The following is a 25,379-nucleotide window of genomic DNA, read 5'->3' on the forward strand; positions in this document are numbered from 1 at the left end:
GTATGCAGAAGGCAAGCTGGCCCATTGTGTCTCATTTATTTGCATGTGATAATGGCGGGCGGGGCTCTAAATCAAAATGGCGATGGCTCAGCAGTTAAAGATGAAGGCCTGGGTTCAAGACCAGAGGTGGTATATAGCCAGTTCGCACCGGTTCTAGCATACTGGTAGCGGAAATTTTGAGTAGTTCGGAGAACTGGCAAATACCTCCTCTGGCTAGCCCCGCCCACCCACCTTTCTTTGTCCTATATTCCCTTGTTGTTTAGCTCAGCTGATGCACGTGGCAGAGTCGATTGCCGCACCTCAGCTGAGCTAAAAAGACAGCTCACCTCACTAGCGCTGAAAGTTGGCGGTTTTTGAGTGCTTCGCATGCTCTCATAGAACCGGTAGGGAAAAAATTGGAATTCCACCCCTGTTCAAGACCCAAATGCTACACAGCAAGGTGATGTCAGGATTCTGGCACTTAACCCCATTTAAATCATGAGCCTTGAGCCAAACTTCAAAAGGAAAGTATACGTTTAATGAATAAAATTGAACAGAAATAAAGGAAGAAACAGTGAGAAGTTGGAAAAGAGTAATAAGATATGAAGTTGAATATATAAGATGCATATTAAATTGTGTGTGGAAACGTGATAATTTAGAACTATGTTGTACTTAAATGGGATGTCTTATTTGTTTTGTTAAGCAGTTTTTAGAAAAGATATTCTATGTTCTTATGTTTTATGTTTTGTTTGTCTGTGTATTCTCTTAGAAAATTAATAAAATTTGTTACAAAAAAAAAAAAGGATTTATTGGGAGTTAAAAGGTCCGGCATTGCCTGGGTGTAGCCGACTCCGAGACACATCATTCATTGTCACCCTTGACCCTAGTTTTCCCCATAATTCATATTCTCCAATGGGACACATCCATAGCCAAGAGTCATCAATCATGTTCTCCAGTTAGAATTTTGTGTGGCAGAAACTTCGGTCACTTAGTTGCTATCTTTGAAAACATTTATGGAATGCAGCTTCGGTTTGCAAGCTGCTGCACTGCTCCCCCCTCCCTTTCTGTTGGCAACTCTAAAAAGACCATAGAAATATTTTATGAGTTGACAGGTGAGCTCCCATTATTTTCCCCAGCTCCTGTCCACCTGGCAATCTGAAAGCATGCAAATGAGAATAGATAAATAGGTACCACTTCGATGGGAAGGTGCACCTCAGCATGTAGTCATGATGGCCACATGACCACGGAAGCATCAACACTGGACCCCTCAGCTAAGAATCAGAGGTGAGCCTCTAGAACAGGGGTGTCAAACTCAATTTCATTAAGGGCAACATCAGGGCAGGGGACCAGGGGGCATGGCTGGGTGGGTGAGTGGGTGTGGCCAACTGGGTGGGTGTGGCTAGTTTGACACCACTCCCCAAACTGCTGGCATGTTTCCTCTTCGCATTGGGTAGACCAGACCAAAACCAAGCTGTCCTGGTCTGGCATGTTTCCTCTTCACATTAGGTAGACCAGGATGGCCCCACAGGTCAGGTCCAACCATATAGCAGGCCAGATCCAGCTCGCAGGCCTTGAGTTTGACATCCCCTGCTCTTGAGTCAGATGCAATTAGAGAGGGGAAATCTTTAACTTTACCTTTAGGTGTCTAAAGAATAGAAACAAATCACAAAAACCAACTGGAGAAGGGCCTGCTTGTCTCAGGCCCCCATGGTAATAAAGAACCAATTCATTTGGTGTCTCTTAGATTCTCATCATTACAGACCAATCAAGTTTGGTTTATTGGCAGTGGTGGGATTCAAAACTTTATATTACTGGTTCTGTGGTGGGTGTGGCTAGGTGGGAATGACCATGTGACTGGATGGGTGTGGCTTTTTTTTTTTTGCAGTCACCCTCCACCTGTTTTGGGGGGCCTTCTGGGCTTCGGGCAAGCCTCCTGGGGAGCAATTTTGCTCCCAGAAGCTCCCCTGGGGCTCAGGAAGGCAAAAAATGGAGAGGTGGGCTGTGCGGTAAGACGAGCAAGGGGGATTCCAGCACAGCTGATCATATGAACAGCTGATTGTCAGGAGGAGGGAAAAAAGAAATACCTTAATAATAATACCCAACTGACGCTCACCCCCTCATTAGGGGTGAGTGTCAGGCGGGTGGGGTGAGTGAGCATCGGGCAGGAGGGGCAAACGAGCCAGCCAAAACTTACTCCTGGTTCAGTGACCCATGCCAAATCCTTGCTACCGGTTTGCGTGAACCAGTGCGAACCAGCTGAATACCACCACTGTTTATTGGGTATCAGAACTTTCACTGAAGATATGCACGAAAATCTATAGGTATATTTAGATGCCCTTTTCCTTTATTTGGTAGGTGAACTTGCTTGTCATTTAGCCTCCTATCCTGCATGTTATAAATAATTTCCCCATGTGTGATATAGCATAACATCTGTTCAGTATTTTCATGGATGTCTGCATGTTTGCAAATAGAGATTTATTTGGCTAGATGGGATCCTGGAAGGCTTTTTAAGGTCTCTGAGGAATATGGAGATAGACTTGAAAAAGGGATTCAAGGACCATTAGATAAACATCAGTTTCATCTCAATAGACATGAAGGGGATGAGGAAAAAACACAAGATAGCCCCAACAAGACTAACTTTCTTTACCAATAAAGGAGAATGTTTGTAACTCAGGAAATGTGGGGTCCTTGGTGTTCTCTGAACTTGATTGTTTTCTTGCAGATGTTTCATTACCCAAACTAGGTAGCATCATTCTTCACACCTGCAAGAAAGCCACCAAGATACTCCTGACTTTTTTAGACTATCCAGAGAGAGAATCTCTGTCATGCATTCAATATTCTGTTATTATCTATAAAACTACCAAAATTCTCACATCTGTAACCATTAACTGGGTGAAAAAGTGTAAATTAGGTCAAAGTGTTTTCAGTAAAGTTACCTCAAATGGGCTAACTTAAAGAACATATCCAAAATCTGAGACCCACATGGAATCAAAATTTGGTAAATTCTAAAAAACACATTTTATTACATACAAATGATCCCAACTCATTTGATGACGGGATACAAAAGGTCATAAAACATTTCCTTGGGGTCAACATTCAAAGTTTGACCCAGCTATATAGTTCAACATGGGCTACTTTCAAGGCAGATGCATCTCTGAATGTCCCTCTGAATTTTTAAGAACTTTCAAGTAAATTGGAAGCTGAAGACAGAATGGGATAACTCGCTGTGGCCAACTTACTGCAGCCAACTCTCCATGGCCAACTCACAGCAGGGCAACTTGCCACGACCAACTCATCATGGGACAACTTGCTGCAAGACCTTTCAACAATTCAATTTGTGCATTTAAAATAATTAATAAAATATTTTAATTTTTTTACATTCACTTTGTCCCTCCTTTTGCATTCTTTCTTTTAACAATTCTATTCCACCATTTCTTTGATATTAGCATAACTCTTGTCCTGCAGAGAGTTGTCCTGTGGAGAGTTGGCTGTAGTGAGTTGTCATGCAGTGAGTTGGCCACAGGAAGTTGGCCAAGGCAAGTTGTCCCGCAGTGAGTTGGCTGTGGTGAATTGGCCACACCGAATTGTCCTACACCCATTAGAAAGTCCGCCATTGTTGAAAGCATTAAGAAATCTGGTAAGGAAATACCTCAGAAAGGAGATCCAACAAGTCAACTGGTTGCCTGGCAACCTATAACAATAAAGTGGAGTTCTAATACTGTAATATGGTGTCTGATCTTGATGTGACCTACTTCAAATTGCTGGTATTGAAATTATTAGGCAGAGTATTCCCTTTTTTTTCCCATGCCCACTCTCTTCTTCAGGAATTCTTTTCATTCAGTTCATACTTCTCCAACAGTGGAGACATATTATGAAGAGCATAATACAACCAGCAACGGGTTTAGGGATCATTCTAAATCAGGTTCTTTCTCTAAAGCAGACATTGATTGACTGATTATGTGACATCAATGGTACATTCATTTTTGACCACAAAGTTAAATTTACTTACGGTGCTTTTATCTCATTTCAACCACGGGACTCTAAACTTCATTCTTAGCAGGAATTCCACAGCACTGGATAGTATATTACAGATAATCCTTGACTTAAGATGGCAGTTGGGATGGAATTGTCATTGGTAAGCAATGTAGCCATAAAAACAGCTTGGTCTAATGGTTAAAAACAACAGGCATAGAAAGTGGGAGACTGTGAGTTCTAGTCCTGTCTTAGGCGAGAAAAAGGGCTGGGTGACTTTGCACCAATCGCCAGGAGACTGTGAGTTCTAGTCCCATTTTAGACATGAGAGCCGGCCGTGTGACTTTGGGCCAATCACTCTCTCTCAGCCCAACCCACCTCACAAGGCTGTTGCTGTAGAGAAAAATGTGAGGAGAAGGAAGCATCATGTATGTTTGCTGCCTTGAGTTACTTATCAAGAAATAAAGGCAAAACAAAAAATGTAATAAATAAATGAAGCGCAATGTCATATGACTGCATTGCTTAGCAAAGAAGTCCCAGTTGCCATAAACCAAGGTTGTTAAGTAGGAAGTGGAGGGAGTCCCAAGTAAGAAGCGTGGGGGGGTTGGAAGGTTGCCAAAGGATGGGTTGGGAAGGTCTGGCGCACGAATTGGAGGAGAGAATGCATTAGCGCATTGCAAACTGCATGAATTCAGAAGGGTCAGAGCAAAAGAGTTCAGGATGAGTGCAAGCACAAGAAGATGGGAGGAGGGCATTCATGGTGTGTGTTTGTTCATGTGTGTGTGTGCCTGTGAGTGCGAGGAGACCTAGGAAGGAGGGCACTAGTAATTGTGGGCATGCGTGCCAAAAAATTAAACTCTATATACCACCATGTAGTAGTACTTTGCCAATTAGTCTGGGCTTGGAAGATAAACAGAATTGTGCTTATTAATAAATGGGTGATGTCCTCTTATTGATGTCCAGACTACTGGCCAACTTAATCCTTGATTTAATTCTTCTACTTTCTACCTGAATTTTGCAAATGTCCAAAGGAGAAGCTAGGGAAATCCATATCAATCTTCTATATATTTCAAAGCCCTGTATCAGGTGACTATCTCTGCTGCCTTACCTGCTGTAGACCTAGGAGATATGGGGATCCCCATGCTGGCTTGGGAATTTTGGGAACTGAAGTCCACAAGTCTTAAAATTGCCAAATTTGGAGAGCCCCGATCTAAATAAATCAGGAACAGTTCAGGACCTTGGATAGCAGATTTCCTTGGCTGGAATTTATTTTCCCTATAAGGAACCAAGTTCAGGATTTTCTACATACAACCAGGCCATTCAGAAGCTCATTGGGGGCTACTATCTCTTAACTCCAACTCTAATGGCTGTTAGCACTGATTCTTAAAGAGACCTTGTCTGTTTCTGAAATCTTAACTATAGACGTTATGAAAAAAAACCAAAATTGGTATTTTTCAGACTTTAATGCAGACAGTCGATACAAGAATAAAGCTACAGTAGAACAGATATGATTCATAATAATGTGTCATTTTTGTACTAATCTGTGAAAACCCCAACCACTTATCAGAATATCCTCCTGCTTCCAAATTTGCTTAATTTAGTCATGTTGGCAGAGCAAACAGAATGACTGAGAAGAAGGGAGAGGAGTTTGTGATGAAATCAGTGGATATTCTTTGTCCAGCTATGAAACCATTTTACCAAAAACATTGAAATTCAGATTTTTCTCCATTCATCATTCCTGAAAATATCAACCAAAGCCCCCCTGAAATTCTTTGGAGAATTTATCGATAATGACATAGCAAAAAATTAAGAAAGCAGGAAGTATCTTGATGCAACATAATATTACTAATTTCCAGTTGTCCATATTTGACCTGAAAATCAAGACCTTTTTTCATCCATCTTCCTCCCATTTTTCCTGATATGTCAAATTGCCACACGAAATGAAGGAATCTCCAATGGTCTCCCAGACAAAAATTAGGGATAGAAAGGCTAAAATTCCAGAAACTGGGTGTTGCTCATGATAAGAGTGTCAGAGTACCAGGAAAACTGCCACTCTAACAGATAACTCCAAGGCAGACATCCTCTCCAAAGTTCTTTTTATTAGAGTAGTAAACTGGCACATCTGGAAAATCCCAAATATTAAAGTTCCGGGTTTCCTTGCAATAAGTTTAAAAAAATGACAAATCCACCCCCTGCACCCATCGTTGCATCACATGCCTCAATCACCATCTGTCCCAATTTGAGACGTCCTCCCAGCCAGGTGCAGAAATAACATGACCTTGACTTAAAAGAAGAATGCTATTAGGTCTAACTACATATACTCCAAGAAATTCCCCCCTCCCATTTTCCCAGGCTCAAGAATGTGGTCGTGTGGAAGCGTCTGGTGCTGATATGGCTTCCAAAGCCAACAAAGAGATCATGGAACCAGGGGTGGGATTCAACTGGTTCAGACCAGTTTGGGTGAATTGGTAATTCCGGAGATTAGTTGGCCATGCCCGCCCACCCCTGCCCTAACCTGTCCTTTATTTCCGTGTTTTGCAGCCTAGCTGATTCATGCGGCATGGCAGATTGCTGCGCCTCAGCTGTTTCACTCCTCAGGGCTGCAGCAGAGGTTAAGTTTTAGAGCGGAAAATGGGTGGTTTTCAAATGCTGCACATATGCTCATGAAAGCAGTTGTTACGCTGGTTGAATCCCACCCCTGCATGGAATCTCATAGAACTGAAGCGTGGATATAAACAAAATTCAGAGGTGTATGTGCACTATTTATTTCCCAATCAGCAAGGACTGTTTAAAGATGTTGTCAGGGCTCTGACAATACGCCCCCATTTGTCTCTAGCCGCATCTCTCAGAGTTTTAAAAAAATCATTTATTAGGAGAGAACATGTCAGCGTGACCTGGGTGCAGCCAACGCTGAGACACATCATTCATCTCACCCTTGATCCTGGTCTTCTCCCACCCCCTGGATGTATATTCTCCAATGGGACACATCCATTAGCCAAGAGTCTTCAATCATGCTCTCCAGTAATAATCTTGTGCGCCAGAATCTTCGGCGACATAGCAATTATCTAAGGTATGCATTACTCGCCCCCATTCCCTGTCTGCTGACAATTCTAAAAGACAAGAGAAATATTTTTGAGTTGACAGATGTCTTGTTAAAACCTGAAAGTTCTCCCTATATCTTCTCAATCTAGCTCTATCCAGAAATGTTACACCTCAACGCTGCATCCAACAATTATGAGTATTGAAGTCCTCAGATTTGGAAGACATCCAACTGGGAAAGAAGATCACTATAGTTAAAAAAAAAAAAAAGATGTTGAGATCCTAGAAAGTGTGCAAAGAAAAGCCAACAAAGATGATAAAGGGTCTGGAGGCTAAACCGTACGATGAACAACTAGGGGTGATAGGACAGCAGACTTCCAGTACTTAAGGGACTGTCCCAGTGGAGATGGGAGATGACCTGAGGGCAGGACAAGAAGTAATAGATGGAAGATCATTAAAGAGAGATTCAACCTAGAACTAAGGGGAAAAAAATCCTGACAGTGAGAACAATTAATCAGTGGAATGGGTTACTTCTGGAAGTTGTGGGTTCTCCATCACTGGATGTTTCCAAGGAGAGGCTGGATGAAATGGTATGGGGTCTCTTGCTTGAGCAGGGGTTAGACTAGAAGACCTCCAAGATCCCTATTCTATCCTCTATAATTACTGACTGAGTGTATAAAGGCAGATAGATAACTCCACAAAGCATCCATACGAAGTCTTTTTATTGGTCCATCAGGCAGCCTGAAAATAATTCACAGTTATGACGAGATTCTTCTCAATGTCCAATTTTTTTTCATATCTGTCTTTCTGGGTAAAAAGATGGTTATCTCTTATCCCTTTCATCCCATTTCGTAGAAGCAGGGTCAGAGATGCTAGCACGAAGCTGGGTTTAGGCAAGAGTGAAGAAACCTCCCCCAGCCCACCAAGGGTCAATTCAATGACCAATCAGGATTACAGATGTGGCCACACGATGTGAACTACATTTCCCAGGATACCTTAACTACGTTTACCATGATGCATTCCCTTAAGGGAACAGCTCCCAATTCCTAACTAGCTATACCAATTTCCATTCACTATAACTAGCTGGATAGCACAATCCCTTCCAACTCTGCTATTCTATGTTCCGTCATATTTTGTACAAGGGATTGCATGGCTTGTGGGAGATTGCCACAAGGTGGCACTGTTATATTAGCCTTTACCTGAAGAGAACTGCAAGAAGCCAAAAATATATATATATATTATGGTGTCAGATGCAATATGTGTTAGAAGATGCAGTAAATCAGGGCAGCCCCATTCCCATTTAGGGCACAGCTGGGAAGAAGCTGCCTGCTTTCGGAGCTCCCTACTGTGAAGATTATTTCAACAGGCCCATCCACTAGACATGAATTAATGGTTTTGCTGGGTGGAAGGAAAAAGTGTATTCATCTCCATATGAGAATTGAAAAAACTGAGCAGAAAGAAACTGGGAGATTTAAAACTAGGCAGACATTAGTTTCTCAACCTTGGCAACTTTAAGATAAATGGGCTTCCCCTCCCAAAATTCCTCAACTAAAACCCACAGTCTCCTGGTGATTGGTCCAAAGTCACCCAGTTGGCGTTTATGCCTAAGGTAGGACTAGAACTCACAGATTCCTAGTTTCTGGATCTGCGCCTTAACCACTAGACGGAACTATTATCCTATGAATATGACACAGTGCATTACTCAGCATACTTCTGTAGCTTCCTGGCTTCTCAGCGGACTTTTCGTGACGTCTAAGGAGTGCAAGATTAACTTCAGTCTTCCTATCCAATATAATTAAGTCCACTATCCTACTCTATTTTTAGCCTGGCCTGACCTAGCTTATTGTTGGACATTGCATTGATAAAAGTAACTTAATCAGATGTGGAATTGTACGGTTGGAAGTTAAAACCCATCCCTCTCCTAGGAAAATGAAATATTTTAGGATATATTTAAAAGGCAGAATATTTCCCCTAAAAGAGAAGTAGAAACTCAGAGAGGCAGAAACTCAGCCCCCAACCTTTGTTAAGGTCTGGGCTAGTCTATTCTACATAACAAAGATCTACCTCCTTCAGACAGAGCCATTGGATTGCCCTTCATTGCACCACCCACCAAGTTTCAACCAAACGTAGCACACAGACAGCCTACAAAGCTAGCTATGACCTCTGACAGCAACCAATCAGGATACTTTTCCTGCGACCCAGGAAGTTCAAAGCCAGAGAGGGTATGAAACCCGGGGACTCTCAGCATCTCTTCTCTTTTTCTTCGCCCAAGAGCTCCAAGGCATGTGATCCTATCCACCATGAAACCAGTAGTGGGATTCAATTTCTTTTACTACCGGTTCTGTGGGTATGGCTTGATGGACGTGGCAGGGGAAGGATACTATAAAATCTCCATTGAGAGGTAGTATTTGCCAGTTCTCCCAACTACTCAAAATTTCTACTACCGGTTCTCCAGGACCAGTCAAAACCTGCTGAATACCACCTCTGCATTAAACCATCTTTTCAAACACCCTCCATGTTTCCAGTGTCTTTTTTCCCGCTTGGAACTGAACCCAGAAGGATATTTCTTCCAACAGTACAATGGAATTGCTACGTAGTAATATCACAGCCAGTTCTGTGTTGCTCCACCAGTTTGAAACCAATGCAAGAACCTTCAGACTTTCTTCTGTCCAGTAAACTCACTTCTCTTGTCACTTTGGGCTGTTTTCTGAATTCTGGTATTGCGATCTAGAGCAGGCTGGAGATGTTAGATTACAGGGCTCTTCAAACTTGACAGCTTTAAGACTTGTGGACTTCAACTCCCAGAGTTCCTCCTCCAGTCATGTTAGCTCAGGAATTCTGGGAGTTGAAGTCCACAAGTCTTAAACTTGCCGAGTTTGAAGACCCTTGGGTTAGAACAATTTTTCTCAACTCTGGCTGCCTGATGATGTTTGGATTTTGGATTTCAACCCAGTCAGCCAGTAGTAGATGTAGATGCCAGATGAGGAAGTTGCCTATAGTACAGGTAATCCTCAATTTACAACTGTTGGTTTGGTGATCACTCAAAGTTACAGCAGCACTGAAAAAAGTGACTTATAGTTTTTCACACTTATGACCATTGCAACATCCCCACAGTCACGTGGTCAAAATTCAAACACACATATTTACGACAGTTACCCTGTCTTGGGGGGAAACAAGATTCACTTAACAATTGTGTTACTAAGTTAACAACTGCAGTGATTCACTTAGCAACTGTGGCAGGAGAGATCACTTAACAATATCTCACTTAGCAATAGAAATTTGGGGCCCCGTTATGGTTGTAAGTCAAGGACTACCTGTATTCATAGTTTCTGCTTCCCCAGTGGATCTGGTTCTCAAATGCCGTATCTTTTTTCTATATCTTTATTGTTCTTCAAACTCCATTTTTTGATCTGCAAAAACATTGGTTTTATCCAGTTTAATCTTTCAGACAATTGCATATAGGTAAACCAGCGGCAAGTATTGTTCTGACCCAGGCTTCGTCAAACGTACTTAAACACAAACTTGTTTTAAAAGCAAAACCTATTTTAATGCAATGCTGGGAATTACTTCCGTTCACAGCCAGAACTAACCTTAAGCAGTTCCCCGAGATAAGCACATGCCTGTCAGTGCTGTGGAATGCTGCCAAAAAAAGAAGTATCCAAATTAACTATAACAGAAACCAACCAAAGTACCAGAAAAAAAACGACCATAATACACAGAGCTTCAAAGAGGACTCGGAATCTATTAAACTGCTTTGCTTCCTGCAAAGGTTTCGTCATTGAGGTCTGACTTTTATCCCTTATGGGAGGGGCAATCACCTCCCAGCCTTACTCCTGAGTTGCCACTTCTGCTCCTGCTGCTCTCGCCTTCTAGCAGCTCTGTGCATACGCACACTGGGAACGGGCTTCCCTGGGTCCTCTGCTTCGCTGCTGCCAGACTCCAAAGGATTCGAAGGCAGCATCCCATTCCCAGATGGTCCTGACCTCATCCCTGCCATGGACACAGGACCTTTGTCCAAGTTCTCTCCAGACTCCCTGACTGGTTTCCTTTCTTTCCTCACTGTCCGATACTGCCGCTGGCTATACCGGCTGCCGGCGAACCACAAGTATAAACCTTCCTTTTTGCAGGTTTTTTTTTTCTCATTTTGAGTCTAAACTCCACATCATCACAAACCACCAAATCAGAATATATATATATCATACCATTCATGGTAGTTTGGCAATCCTTTCCCTTATAAAAATGGCTTTTGAGGTGACACCCATAAAAGCAATTTAGGAAACAATCTTGTTTTATAACTATTCCAAACTCTCAGTATGGCACGTTTGCAAAACAATTCTTCAACGCTACATTAACTTTTGATTTCTCATACCATAAGTAACCGTACCACCCAAATCTGAATTCATGACCTTCTAACTCCAATAGCCTTTTAGTTGTTATTGTTTTTAAGTTATCCATTCTTTTATCCAAATCAAACAACATACCTCAAAGTATCATTTTAGGCTGGGCAGGGCTAACCCTTCCCACTCTTTTCATAGCATCTTGAAGCAATTTATATTTAATTCTGGGGAGGGGTGTTTCTCCTTGCCATACAAACGTAGAAATATCCATTTGCCATTGTTTAAAAAGTAAAGCAGTTTTCATATTTGGTACAATGTAAAATAAAAACAACATCTATAGTATATTTATTTATTAGTTTGTAAAATTTATTAGCTGCCCATCTTATCATATGGTAACTCTGGACAGCTTACAATATTAAAGATAAAAGTGTATAAAACCTAATGATATGAATAAAGGTAAAGGTTCCCCTCGCGCATACGTGCTAGTCGTTTCTGGCTCTAGGGGACAGTGCTCATCGATGTTACAAAGCCAAAGAGCCAGTGCTATCCAAAGACGTCACCGTGGTCATGTGCCCGGCATGGCTAAACACCAAAGGTGTATGGAATGCTGTTACCTTCCCACCAAAATGGTCCCTATTTTTCTACTTGCATTTTTTACATGCTTTCAAACTTCTAGGTTGGCAGAAACTGGGACAAGTAACAGGATCTCACTCCATTACTCAGTGCTAGGGATTCGAAACGCCGACCTTTCGTCTTAACCACTGAGCCACCACGTCCCTCTCAATGATATGAATACAATACTATAAAAGAAATCCACTTAGCTAAAAAGATGGGGAGGAAGGGACTATGATGAGAAGAGGAAAGGGCAGATTTGCCATAGGCAGGAGGGGGGAAAACTGATGGAGCAGTATGGCAGCCACAACCAGATGCACATTCCACACATACTTTCTTCAAGGCTGTATCCCAGGCTACCGGAACCAACCTGAGAGGCTGATCCCCACAGCCCGTGAAAGTGCTCCATTGGAGAATGTGATTTATGACACACCCTATGTGATGACCCAGGGTGGGATACAAAACAAACACAGTCACAGAAAACAGGTGAAGCCCTTTTTAATTCCTTCACTTTGCTTCCAAGCTCCAAATATTCTTGACAGAAGTCAAAAAACTCCCACACAAACAGATACAAGAAGGAGGAAAAAAGCAACACCAACCAGGCAAGATAAGGGCTGGAGGATGTCCACAGATAACACACACTGGGAAGGACACCAAATGCAGAGAGGAACCATAAACTAGAGATATTTCCACGCTTTGTTTCCAGCGCTCGCCCGTACGCATGTCTGACCTCTTATTCAGCTGTCACAGCTGCAGCCCATGAAGAGGATCAAGGCCCTCTCCTCCGGAGTAGACTGTGTCTGTCTCTTATCCTCTCCTTCATGCGTGCCCTAGGATGAAGAGGGGATGGGCCTGGGTTCTCGTCTGTCTGCCCTTCCCCAGCCTCCTCCTCACCCTCCAGAGCCACACTTCCACTCCCTTTCGGCGGTTCCTCCTCTCCCTCAGTATCAGTCTCCACTAGGGGCATGACACCCTGGGGGGGGAGGGGGGAACAGGGTCATGGGTGGGCTGTAAATTATGAGAGGCAGAGCTGAATTCATTTGGTTATGTGCCGACATGTTGCTTCTAATAAATAACTTGATTTCTTTTGAAACTTGGCCCGAGGCTCATGGTTTAACTAGGGCAGGGGTGTCAAACTCGTGATGACACAGTGTCATCACGTGACATATCACAACTCTTTCCCCTTGCGGGCCGCAAGCTTGACACCTGTGAACTAGGGCATCCGTCGGAACCCTTACACCCAGTTCCTACCACAGTTGTTAAATGAATCACTGCAGTTGTTAAGTTAGCAACACGGTTATTAGATCTGGCTTCCCCCTTGACTTCACTTGTCAGAAGTTTGCAAAAGGGGATCAGAACAGTGGGTCCCATTTCAGAGGGTAGCTACGTGAACTTTCTTTTGACCCATTTATTGTCTCTAAATAAGGAGAGGGCGTTTTTACTATATTTGCTGGGATCTGAAGAAGCTGCTCAAACAACCTCATCAGCAAAAATCACAACATTATCATTTTACACAGTTAATGGGCGTCTAAGAGAAAACCCAAAATATTGAGGTAACTCTCAATATTTTAACAAGAGCAGTCAGAGTTAGGAGAACAGAGAAGGAAAAAGTTTGGACTTTAATGACAAAGTTCACTTTCCATTTAATTTTTTAAAAATCCAATTTATGTCTGCCTTGTCCATGTGTGTGTGTGTGTTTGTATATGTGTGTTTCTTTCTCCCACCATCTCCATTTCTTCCTCTGCACTCAATTAAGGATAAAGGCCTGAAAACTGCAAATAGTTTGGGCCTCTGAAAGGATTTGATTTTAACTTATTAGTTTTCCTTCATGAGATGAAAATGCAATAAATTTGATGCTATCCATAGAATGACCCAGCTTTGGGCAGTTGCACATCATCATCCCCAATGAATACGGGAGCAAAATGAACCACAAAATTTCTGGAACTGAACACAAAACAATCTCGACTCCCCTTCAGAGTGTATAACCTCTTTTCTTTGGCGTCATAAAGAGAAAGCCCAGGTACACACAAAAATGTGTGTAACAATGTGTGACACAAGCTTTTTCCTTATATTTGTCATCCTGACAGATGTTTCGGAACAAAGGAAGTTATAAAACTCTCCTGTATAGAGACCATATAAGAAAAAAGTGACAAGAGGTAAACTTGAGTCTAAACAAGTGTGTGTGTGTGTGTGTCTCCCTTCGCTCACGTGTGTGTCACACACCTATATATGCAAGCAGTATGTTTCCTTTTAAGACTGATGGATAAATGCCATGAAAGCTTTTCAAAGATATGATTACTGCAGCAAGATTATTATATGCACTGACACGATCCGCTATGTAAACATGGATGGTAAAATTGACAGATCTTGCTGAGATGGATAAACTAAAGGAAAGAAATCATCTACATTTATTGCTGACTGGAAACCTCCTGTAGACTTTTTGCATAAAAATGGAGAAAAATGAACTTGTGATTTATGGCTTTGATGATTAAACAGGGTAGATTATAAAAACTAAGAGTATTATGATATAACCTTAGAAAAGTTAACATATAATTGAATTTATAACTACAGAGAAGAAAATCAGAAATCACTTTCTTGCCTTTTTCTCTTTTCTCTTTACCGTTTTTTTCTTTCCTTTCACTTTTTGCTTTCTTTTTAAGTACTTTTTTTTCCTTTTCCTTTCTTGTTTTTAATTGGTTTCTGTTAGTTTTTATCTTTCTTTTTAGAGGGGTGTGTATGTATATGTGTGTGTGCATGTGTGTGTGAAATTATAAGAAACCATTCTTGTGCCTTGACACATTTGTCTGTATTTATTTACAATTTGTACAATCCATATACATTTATATTTTCTCTCATCATCTCGTTTTTGATTCCCAAAAGAAAAGGAAGTCAAACAGTATATTCATTTAATTTCTATTAGGAAATTCAAGCAATTTCTTTTCTTTTTTGTTAGAAGTAGTGATATCTATTACCAACTAGCATCTTTTGAGTTTCCCTGCCAGCATCAAAGCAATCAGGGTGGACAGGAAATCTAATTCTGAAATTTTGAAAAGCTAGGCAAGCTTTTCAAAGCTATGTTTGTAAGCTGAATTTCACTTTGCTGACAATTTACCATTGGATAAATTCTGGGTTTTATTGGAGATATTTTTACCTCAAAAAAACTCAGTTCTAATTTTTCAGGAATGTCTTGAATATAACAAGGTAAGGGCCACATTACTGGAGCAGTGTTGTCCAAGATCTTTTCATCTATTCATATAATAAAGCTTTTAAGGCAAATATTTTGATCATTGGTAACTTGGAGCAAAGTAATTTGAATCAAAGCATGGCTAGTCTAGTGAAGAGAAGGATCAGGGGAGACAGGATTCTAATATTTGAGGGGCTGCCACAGAGAGGAAGGAGTCAAGCTATTTTCAAAAGCACCTGAAGGCCAGATAAGGAGCAATAGATGGAAACTAATCAATGGATGGAAACCAACCTAGAAATAAGGAGAAATTCTCTGGCAGTGAGAACAATCAACCAATGGAACAGCTTGCCTTCAGAAGTTGTAGCTGCCCCATCCCTGGAGGCTTTCAAGAAGAGATTGGACTGCCATTTGTCAGAAATGGTACATGGTTTTCTGTCTGAGCAGAGGGTTGGATTAGATGATCTCCAAGGCCCCTTTCCAACTCTGTTGTTCTATTTATTCTGCTTGAGGAGCATTTGCACAGAATGGAAAGGAGAGGGTAAAAAGTGAAGATGGAAGCCATGAAAACACGAAGCTGCCCCCTTCTTATGTGTATCACATAGTCATAGCCACCATCTTCACCTTTTTACACAAACAGACACCTTGCTTGGAACCACAATATCTGAAGAAATCCCCATCCTTATATATTTCGACTTGAACCTTAAGCTTGCCTACACTAGTTGAGGTCCAGCCAGACATGTGGTGTCCATCCAGTTCTGAGACGCCTTGCTTTGAATTCCTATTTAGCTTTTTGACATTGATCCAAACATGGTTATTATTTGAATGAGGAACCCCAAGGAAGCTTCAGTCTTACAGGCTACAGTGAAAAAAGCTGCATGAAAACTACGTGGACAAGAAGGTTGACATGAAGGGGACTTGAAGGAACATTGCTTGGTGTTGTCCTAGTTGAGGCTATTTCAGGGAACCTATCAGGAAGCCAGCACCTCAGAGACTGAGCAAGCAAGCAAACAAGAGGGTGCAGCTAAAGACAGAGAAGAGGAACTGCTGAAAGGAGAAGAAAGAGAATGGATGAATGCTTGAATGCTTCTCTTAATCTCCCACACATTTCCCTTGTCTGTTAGTTGGTCAGATTTTTGTAGAGAACTTAAGCTTGCAATCGTTATACCCATTTGAACTGCCTGAATCTCCCGATTTGCTTCTTGACATGGTATTTAGCATGGGGGAAATGGGGAAGAGGCTGTTGACTGGCTCCATGTAAGTGAAAGTTCGAAATATCTCATTAAACATAAATTCAGCTCAGGGAATACATTACGACAATATTAGTTTCCTGTTCTATTCATTGAAAAAAAAAAAAATTCTGGCTATCCTCCAATGAACTGAGTTGCTCAGCAATAAAAGCAAATCGTTTTTCAAGGCCTCCCAAATGTTCAAATCAATATCATTTTTTTCGAGATCTTTTTAAACAATTGCATTCCGAATTCAGACGATGGATAAGTAAAAGCTACAAATGATAAGCATTTACAGAAAACCGAGCTTTAGATTTATCATGTATTATAAGAAATAATACATGATTATTTCTTCTTCAGTAGTTTGAATTGGGACGGTCAGCTTCTGTGGGTTTAGATGCTACTTGTAATCCTCAACTTACAACCCCAACTGAGCCCCAAATATATGTTGCTAAGCGAGACTCTTGTTAAGTGAGTTTTGCCCCATTTTACAACTTTTCTTGGCACGGTTGTTAAGTGGATCAATGCAGTTGTTAAATCAAGTAACCCGGTTGTTAAGTGAATCTGGCTTCCCCATTGACTTTGCTTGTCAGAAGGTCACTGAAGGGGTTCACATGACCCTGGGACATGCAACCGTCATAAATATGAGTCAGTTGCCAAGCATCCAAATTTTGACCACGTGGCTATGGGGATGTAATGGTCGTAAGTGTGAAAAATGGGCATGTCACTTTTTTCCAGTGCTGTTGTAACTTCGAACAGTCACTAAATCATCACCTTTTAACGACCCCATAATCCCCTGCAGGGTGGAGTCTGAGCAACTGAATGGAGCTAGCAGAGTGTTACTGGCCAGATGCCCTTCCTGTTGCCAATGTGGAGTTTTGTTCAGCAGACATATTCCCATTGTGAATATAAGAGAGAGAGAGAGAGAAAATACGTGCCTCTACCTAGGATTGAACTCAGCCTCCTGAATGTGAGGGAGAGAGCTCCGCCTCTAGGCCACCACTCCTTTAAAATGTCACTAAATGAACCGCTGTAAGTCAAAGACTGCCTGTGCTGGTTGTTGTCTTTAAAGGAATACTATGCCCAATTCTGCCCTTCGGTTTCCTAGAAGTTGGCTTCACTTGCTGTGAAGCAACCTAAGGTTGACCTTGAGAATGGGGAAAGCAGGAAGGAATAAGGTGATAAAGGGGCACTTTGGTGAAAAAAATAGTCTTGTTCTAAAAACAAGGGAAGTGTGAGGGAAAAAGATTCAAAATAATCACACCTTGAATTTTTGGAGCAGAGAGAAACTTGGACAAGCTTTTACATTTCTGTTATTCTACTCTAATGAAGAGCAGTCCTGGGAATTGTCATGTCTGTTTCTTGACCTGAGCTTTCTTGAAGGGCACCTGACACCTGCCAAAGACCTTTCTGTTTTTCTCCTTAATTCTCAAAGTACATTTCTTCAGAGCATTATAGCAATGGAAAGGCGGTGAGAATTCTTTTCCCCTGTCAAAACCCATGGCTTTTTTTTTTCCTTCTCTTCTCCTCTGGCACCTCCTTCATTGATTATGACCTCTGTTCCTGAGGGACTATCAGCCAACAGGAGAAGCACTTTCATAATGTCTTTGCTTCAGCCTGATGTTGGAAAGTCCTGAATAGACACTTGAAAGAACACAACATTTAGACCAAAAACTCTCTGCCGTGTCTTTGAAAATTTTAGCAAAACGTTATACGGAAGCCACTTCATTTACCTTAAACTGAGCATAGAACATGGAATTCTTGCAGAACACTAACAGAAAATGATTTGCAGGACAGAATTAAGCTTAGATTTTGGACATCCACTGGGGGAAATCTTGCTAGGCCACAAGATCCGCTTGGGTGGCCCCCGTGGCTAAGCAAGCTAGGCGAGTGCAGGAGGGAACCTTGCTTATTCACCTAAGGGAGATCATGGTGGAAGGCAGGCAGCAATGGCGGGTGGGCGAAGGCAGACTGTCGGCAGCGATGGCACATGTTTGAGATAAGGAGGGCAGGGGTGGGCGGGGTTAGAATGCAGTCAGTTTGTCACACATGCGTGCAATGTTGCGCATGCGCAATAAAGACTGACTGGGCAGCTAGCGGAGAAGCAGGCAGAGAGGTGTGGGGCCAGCCAGGGGCCCATTTTACCGGTTGTCCGAACTACCGGGAACGGTAACATCCGGTTCTACCGAACTGGTCCAAACCGGTAGAATCCCACCCCTGATCCAAGGGATAATCTGTATAAGATGATTTTATGAATCTGTCCTCCATTTCCAAAAAACGTCCAAGATCCTCTTGGTTAGGACAAGCAGAAGCCAAGAAATAGAATAACAGGATAACATAGTTGGAAGGGACCTTAGAGATCTTCTAGTCTAACCTCCTGCTCAAGCAGGAAACTCTACACCATTTCAGAGAAATAGTTGTCCAATCTTTTCTTAAAAACCTGCAGTGTTGAAGCACCCACAATTTCTGGAAGCAAGCAGTTCCACTGATTAATTGTTCTAACTGTCAGGAAATTCCTCCTTAGTTCTAGGTTGCTTCTCTCCTTGATTAGTTTCCATTCATTGCTTCTTGTCTTACCTTAAGATGCTTTGGAGAATAGTTTGAACTCGTCTTCTTTGGGGCAGCCCCTGAGATATTGGAACACTGCTAGCATGTCACTCCCTTAGTCTTCCTATTCATTAAACTAGACACACTCAGTTCCTGCAACCGTCCTTTATATGTTTTAGCCTCCAGTCCCCTAATCATCTTCGTTGCTTTTCTCAACACTCTTTCTAGAATCTCAACATCTTTTATATATCGTGGCAACCCAAATATGTTGCAAACTAACATTTGTTAGAATCAGTGAAAACCTTAGGGAAAAAAATTGCTGTGACGTATCTTGGAATACATAGATAAAATATTTGCCATGGTTTTTCCTGTGACACTCTGTGGAAGCTGAAGTTGGACTTTGAAAAGCATGGGTAGAAAGAATATAGATGTAGAGCTTTGCTATTGGAAAATGCAATGGCTGCAGATGCAGTCTCACTGTAAAATTTGTAGCAATCAGAGCATTTGAGGTCAGACAATTCATTAAATATAACTATGCATTTTGGCAGATCTCACAGTTACACCCAAAATTAAAGGAGGAGTTACACTGAAATAGGAAACATCTGTGCAATGTCTTCAAAAATGTGTGGTTGAAATCAACCATTTGTAACATTTTAGTTTTTATAAGCAAAAGTCACACTTCTTCTCAAGTCCCCAAATATCTGAAAAACTCTTATCTTATTTCCTCCATATTTTCCCATTGTTCTCCTTCTATCAGCCTGCAATTCAAAAAGGTGATTATTCCTTAAAACATTTACTTATGTAGTCGTTTGGAAATTTATTTGCTGCCCATCTTGTATGTATTTTTTTTTAAAAAAGCATTGATCTATTATGTTTTGAAACAGATTTGTGTGTGTGTGTTTGGTACACACACACACACACACACACACACACATATAGGGGTGGGTTTCAATAATTGCAGCAATGGGTTCGCTGCCTGGTTGCTGGGTGGGCGTGGCTACAGTGGGCGTGGCCTAGTCGGCCTCCTGCACCATAGTGAGGGGACTGTTTTCATCTTCCCCAGGCACCAGAGACTTTCCTTGAGCCTCCGGGAGGGCGAAAACAGCCTCCCCTGGGCTCCAGAGGCCCTCTGGATGCTAGAAACAGGTCCATATTTGGACTTTGGAACTTCCAGGAGACCCGTTTTTCACCTTCCTCAGGTTCCGAAGGCTTTCCTCGAGCCTTTGGGATGGCGAAAATGGCCTCCTCCTGGCTCCAGAGGTCCTCTAGAGGCCGGAAATGGGCCCATTTTTAGCTTTTCTGAACTTCCGGGTGGCCCGTTTTCCCCCTCCCTGAGCCTCCACGCAGGCCCTGCACTTACCTCGCATCCAAAATGGGTCACATGGAGACTCCTGGGAGGGGCAGGGAGGGACAGGGTGGGAGTGGCCAGCCAGGGATGGTATTTGGTATATAATATATTATTATATATATATATATATATTATATATATATATATATATATATATATATATATATATATATATATATATATATATATATATATATATATATATATATATATATATATATATAATGGATATTTGGTTATTTGGGTTTTCTCCCACGTAAAATTGGAAGTATCTAGGCAACATTTCGATGAAGTCTCATTCGTCATCTTCAGGCTTGTGTCTTCGGTTTTGTGCTTCTCGGAGTAATGTGAGCTTGCAGCTGCTTCTTCCTTTTAACTGCTAGTGGGGGTGTGACTTGATTGGGTGGGGGCTTGGCTGTGTTCTGATTGGCTGGGGGTGTATTCCCATTGGTTGGGGGGTTGGCTGTGTTCTGATTGGTTGGAGGGTTGGCTGTGTTCTGATTGGCTGGGGGTGTGTTCTGTTCAGGTGGGGGCTGGTTGTGCTCGGGTTAGTCTTAGTTGTTGGGGGATTTCAGCTGGTGAGCTGTGATCCTGTTGTTTAGCTTCACGTTCATGGTCGTGACACATCTTCATGGTGGGCGTCAGTTTGCTTCATGTATGGGTCGGAGGGGTTTGAAGAGGGTAGTGATGCAGCTGCGGTACGGCTTCTGGCCCGTGGTTGTGTCTCATCTTCTGTGTGGGTATGAGTCTGCTTTCTACGTGGAAGTGTGGTGGTAGCATCTTGTGTGGCCACAAGATGAATGAAAACAACAATTGAATGAAAAACTGCTGGTGACCTTCTACCACTGCACCATAGAGAGTATCTTAACTTACTGTACCTCTGTATGGTTTGCCAATTGCACAGTGGCAGATAAGAAAGCACTCCAGAGGGTTAACATCATTGCCCAGAAGTTCATTGGTTGCCCTCTCCCCTCTTCGGAAGAGCTTTATAGCTCCCGCTGCCTTAAGAAAGTTCAAAACATTCTCAAAGATCCATCTCATCCTGGGAACCCTTTTTTTGAACTATTACCATCTGGCAGATGGTACAGAATAATAAAAACAAGGACACGGGAGAAGGCTCTGTCCTGTCCAGAAGACAGCTGGGCTTTTCTCAATGGGAAAATCTTAAAGGGAAGTTTTGTTTCTAATCTAAATAACTGGGTGATTCAGAGCAGGTGAGGCAATCCTACAGATTGTTATGTTATGACAGCTTCAGCAGTCAACAGAAACAATTGTGCCTAGCAGATGAAAGGCAACCATAGCAAATGTCCTGGGACAAGAATTGTAGGGTCCATGAATCTTGTCCTGATTAACAGTGTAGCATCAATTTTGGCAACAACGCTATCTTGCATCTTTAATGATCAACCGTTTTCCAATAAGGTCATAGAAGGTCACTTTTCTTTACCATGGCAAATTCTGATGCTCTTTTCCACTGCCATCTGAGGAAGACACTTTTTAAGCACTGCAGTTGTCACCTTCGGTTAAAACTCAGCAAAGATTTCAGAGCTGCTACTGTTTTCCCTATGGGAAAATTAAAGTTATTCAGAAATCCTGCCAGGACGTCGTTTTACATCTCCTTGGACAGGTTCCAGAATAGGAATAGTTTGTGTTAAGCAAGAGGATCTGCTGCTTGATAGACAAAAATCACAAGATAAGAGGATGGTGAATAGAAAAGTAGGGTGGACAATCCACAGCCTGCATGTGCACTTAGTCTGGCTTTGGAATTCAGTATCCCCCACTACAAAAAGGAGGTTGAAAAATCCATCCCAATCCTACTGGAGACAGTACCATTCAGAGACCAAAGCTGACCTTACAGAACATAGAATCATAGAGTTGGAAGGGACCTCAGAGGTCTTCTAGAACTGGTCAAGCAGGAGACCCTGTACCATTTCAGACATATGGTTGTCCAGTTTTTTGATGGTTAAACAGTATATAGTTAGTTTGGGAATGAGAGCTGTCCCCTTAAGGGAAATGTAGTTAATGCTTCATGGGAGATGTAGTTCATGCCATGTAGTCACATCTATAATCCTGATTGGTCACTGAATTGACCTCTGGTTGGGTTGAGGGGAGTTTCATTCATTCTTGATTGGACCCTAGCAAGGTGCTAGAGTCTTCCCTTTGCTGTATCGTTATGGGATGAAGATAACTATCTTTTCACACTATGAAGACAACAATGCAAAGATTGGACATTAGATGAATCTCAATGTAACTGTGAGTTATATCTTGAGGATGCCTGTTATAATCCAATAAAGAAACTTTGTATGGAAGCCTTTGTAGTGTTTAACTCCTTATCTCAGGTATTTTGAAAAGATAAATATTGCCTGAGACAAGTTCCTTGAAAACCGCCAGTGATGGAGCACCTACAACTTCTGAAGGCAAGCCATTCCATTGATTGATTGCTATCCCCATTAGGAAATTTCTCCTTAGTTCTAGGTTGCTTCTTTCTTTGGTTAATGTCCACCAATTGTTTCTTGTCTTGATTTCTTGAGCTTTGGAAAATAGTTTGACCTTCTCATCTTTGCAGGACATACAAAGTTCTTTGTATGTCAAAGAACTACCTATCTATGTAGAGGCATCATTGGACCAGCCCATGTTGCATATTCCTCTTGGGGGAAAGTTAAATTAGCTTCCACTAATTGGTTCTTGAGAATCTGAGGCCCTAGGGAAGCCACTGGAAAGAAGCAGACCCAGAGGCGCACTGGTGGACAGTTTTGGAAATATGGCTATTTCCCCAAAGACAGGGAAATGGTTAGCTCTGCACAAAACAGATTCTTCTTCAGAACAAAATAGCCAAAGCTAGGGAGCTTGGGCAGTTATTCAGGAAAGGCTTAGGACATAAAATAAGGCAAGGGTCTTCAAACTTGGCAAGTTTAAGACTTGTGGACTTCAACTCCCAGAATTCCTGAGCTAACATGACTGGAGGAGGAATTCTGGGAGTTGAAGTCCACAAGTCTGAAAGCTGTCAGGTTTGAAGGCCCCTGAAATAAGGTGTTCTATTGGGTGAAGCAATCGCAGGGATGATCTCCAGTTGACTAGAGAATGAAGGCTGTTGCCTAAAATGGGGGAAATCCTGCACAAAGACCCAGCAGGTTTTCTGAACAGAATAACAGAGAGTTGGAAGGGACCTTGGAGTTCTTCTAATCCAGTGTCAGCAAGAGACCCTATACCATTCCAGACAAAACACTGTCCAAACTCTTCTTTAAAAATTCTAGTGTTGGAGCATCCACAACTTCTAGAGGCAACTCATTCCACTGATTAATTGTCCTCACTGACAGGAAATTTCTCCTTAGTTCTAGGTTGCTTCTCTCCTTGATTAGTTTCCATCTATTGGTTCCTGTTCTGCCTTCAGGTGCTTTGGAGAATAGCTTGGCCCTTCTTTTCTTTGTGACAGCCAAGATACTGGAACACTGCTATCATGTCACCCCTAGTCCTTCTCTTCATTAGAGCAAACACACGCAATTCTGCAACAATTCTCAACCATTTCTTACTCTGTGGCATAAAGAAGTCTGCAAGCAGAGACCCCAACAGTGAAAAGTGTGATTGTGGTTCCCAGAGACCAAAGGAGTTGTTAACAAATTCTAATTTGACACAATGGAACAAGACAATCATATTGACTCTTTGAGATGGACTTGTGCATTGCTTTAGTTCCAGTTCCGAGAAAGTGGTTTAGAATACATGGGAGCGCAAACATAGCGTCCCTCTTCAGTTTTTTAAAGCAGCTGCATCTTTTCTCAGAATGATGTGACAGCCAGAGCAGGCAACACCATAATCCCAGAAAAAAGACACTTGTGCTTTAAAGATTCAGAAATACATTTCTTGCAAGCTACCAATCTCTCCAAAGCACTTTTTGAAAGTACTTCCAAAATGTTACACACATTAATTGAAATAGTTTTTCATTCCATGTAAAACTTAACTTTTGGTCCCAGCTAGACAATTCCTTTTGGGAATATGGACCGCACCACCTCAGCTGAAAACCAAAGGTGACTCCTCAGCTAGAAAACAAATTGGATACCCGTGATATAGATTGTCTTTTAGCCTACAAACTACAGTGTACTTTGCAAAAGGACAGGCAATAAGTATTGGCATTAAGTATGTGTGCACTGTGTGCATAGACATGTGCACAAGTGTCTTGGCATTTATTAATGCAGAATGGGCTGTGTCTTTTGGTTTGCATAATCTATCATCCCTATCCCCAAGATACAAATCAAGCTGACAAATGCAAATTCCCAAGGCAATTGACAAAGGCAAGGTAGTTTTTTAGTGTCAGAGCTGGTAGTTCTAAAAAAAATAGAGGGAGAAAGGGAAATACCCAGAGAGAGAGTAAGGTTAACACAGCATGGACAATTAAGTGACATTTGTCCCTTCCAGCTCTGTTACTCTGTTAAGTGCATCTGATTTCTCACCCCTTTCCAGGGATGTAATATTAATCAAACCATATTATATTGAAACACACAAGGGCTAAACAATCAGGGCTATGTTCACACCACACATTAGACCAGATCAGGTGATGGCAGGAAGAGCTTTCAGTTCATAATATGCTATGCTTGGTTGCTGCTAATCTAGGATAGATTGCGTATGGTTTGGAGCAGGATATCTCAATCTTGACCACAGTAAGACGTGTGGACTTCAATTCCCAGTATGCTCTCTGGGGATTTCTGAAAACTGAAATTGAACATCTTCAGTTCTGGGAAACCCTGGTTTAGAGAACAGCACAAAACCAGCCCATCTGACTCATTGATGGTTCAGAATGGGAGTTTATTACCAAATGACATGTGTTGTGTGATCAAAGCCTGCAAGAAACCAAAACAACTCACACACACTGAATCAGATTGTACTGTATAATAGTCTGATTTCATAAAGAATAGCATTTCATAATGCCGTAGATTACAGTTGTGAGTCTTAAAATTGTCCCAAGCCATTTTCCTTTGCTGTGGCACTATCCTGAAGAGAAGAAAACATCTTAGTTGTGGACTGAATTGCAACCAAGATTAATAAGTCGTCACAACTCTTGGTGAGGCTGCAATGAAGTTACGTATCCTTTATGACAGTGGCAGTTCATTTAGAAGAGCCAGGCACATTTGGTCATTTGCTTAATC

Source organism: Pseudonaja textilis, chromosome 4, assembly GCF_049901715.1.
Source record: "Pseudonaja textilis isolate UNSWEBS1 chromosome 4, rPseTex1.2, whole genome shotgun sequence".
Classification (NCBI taxonomy): domain Eukaryota; kingdom Metazoa; phylum Chordata; class Lepidosauria; order Squamata; family Elapidae; genus Pseudonaja; species Pseudonaja textilis.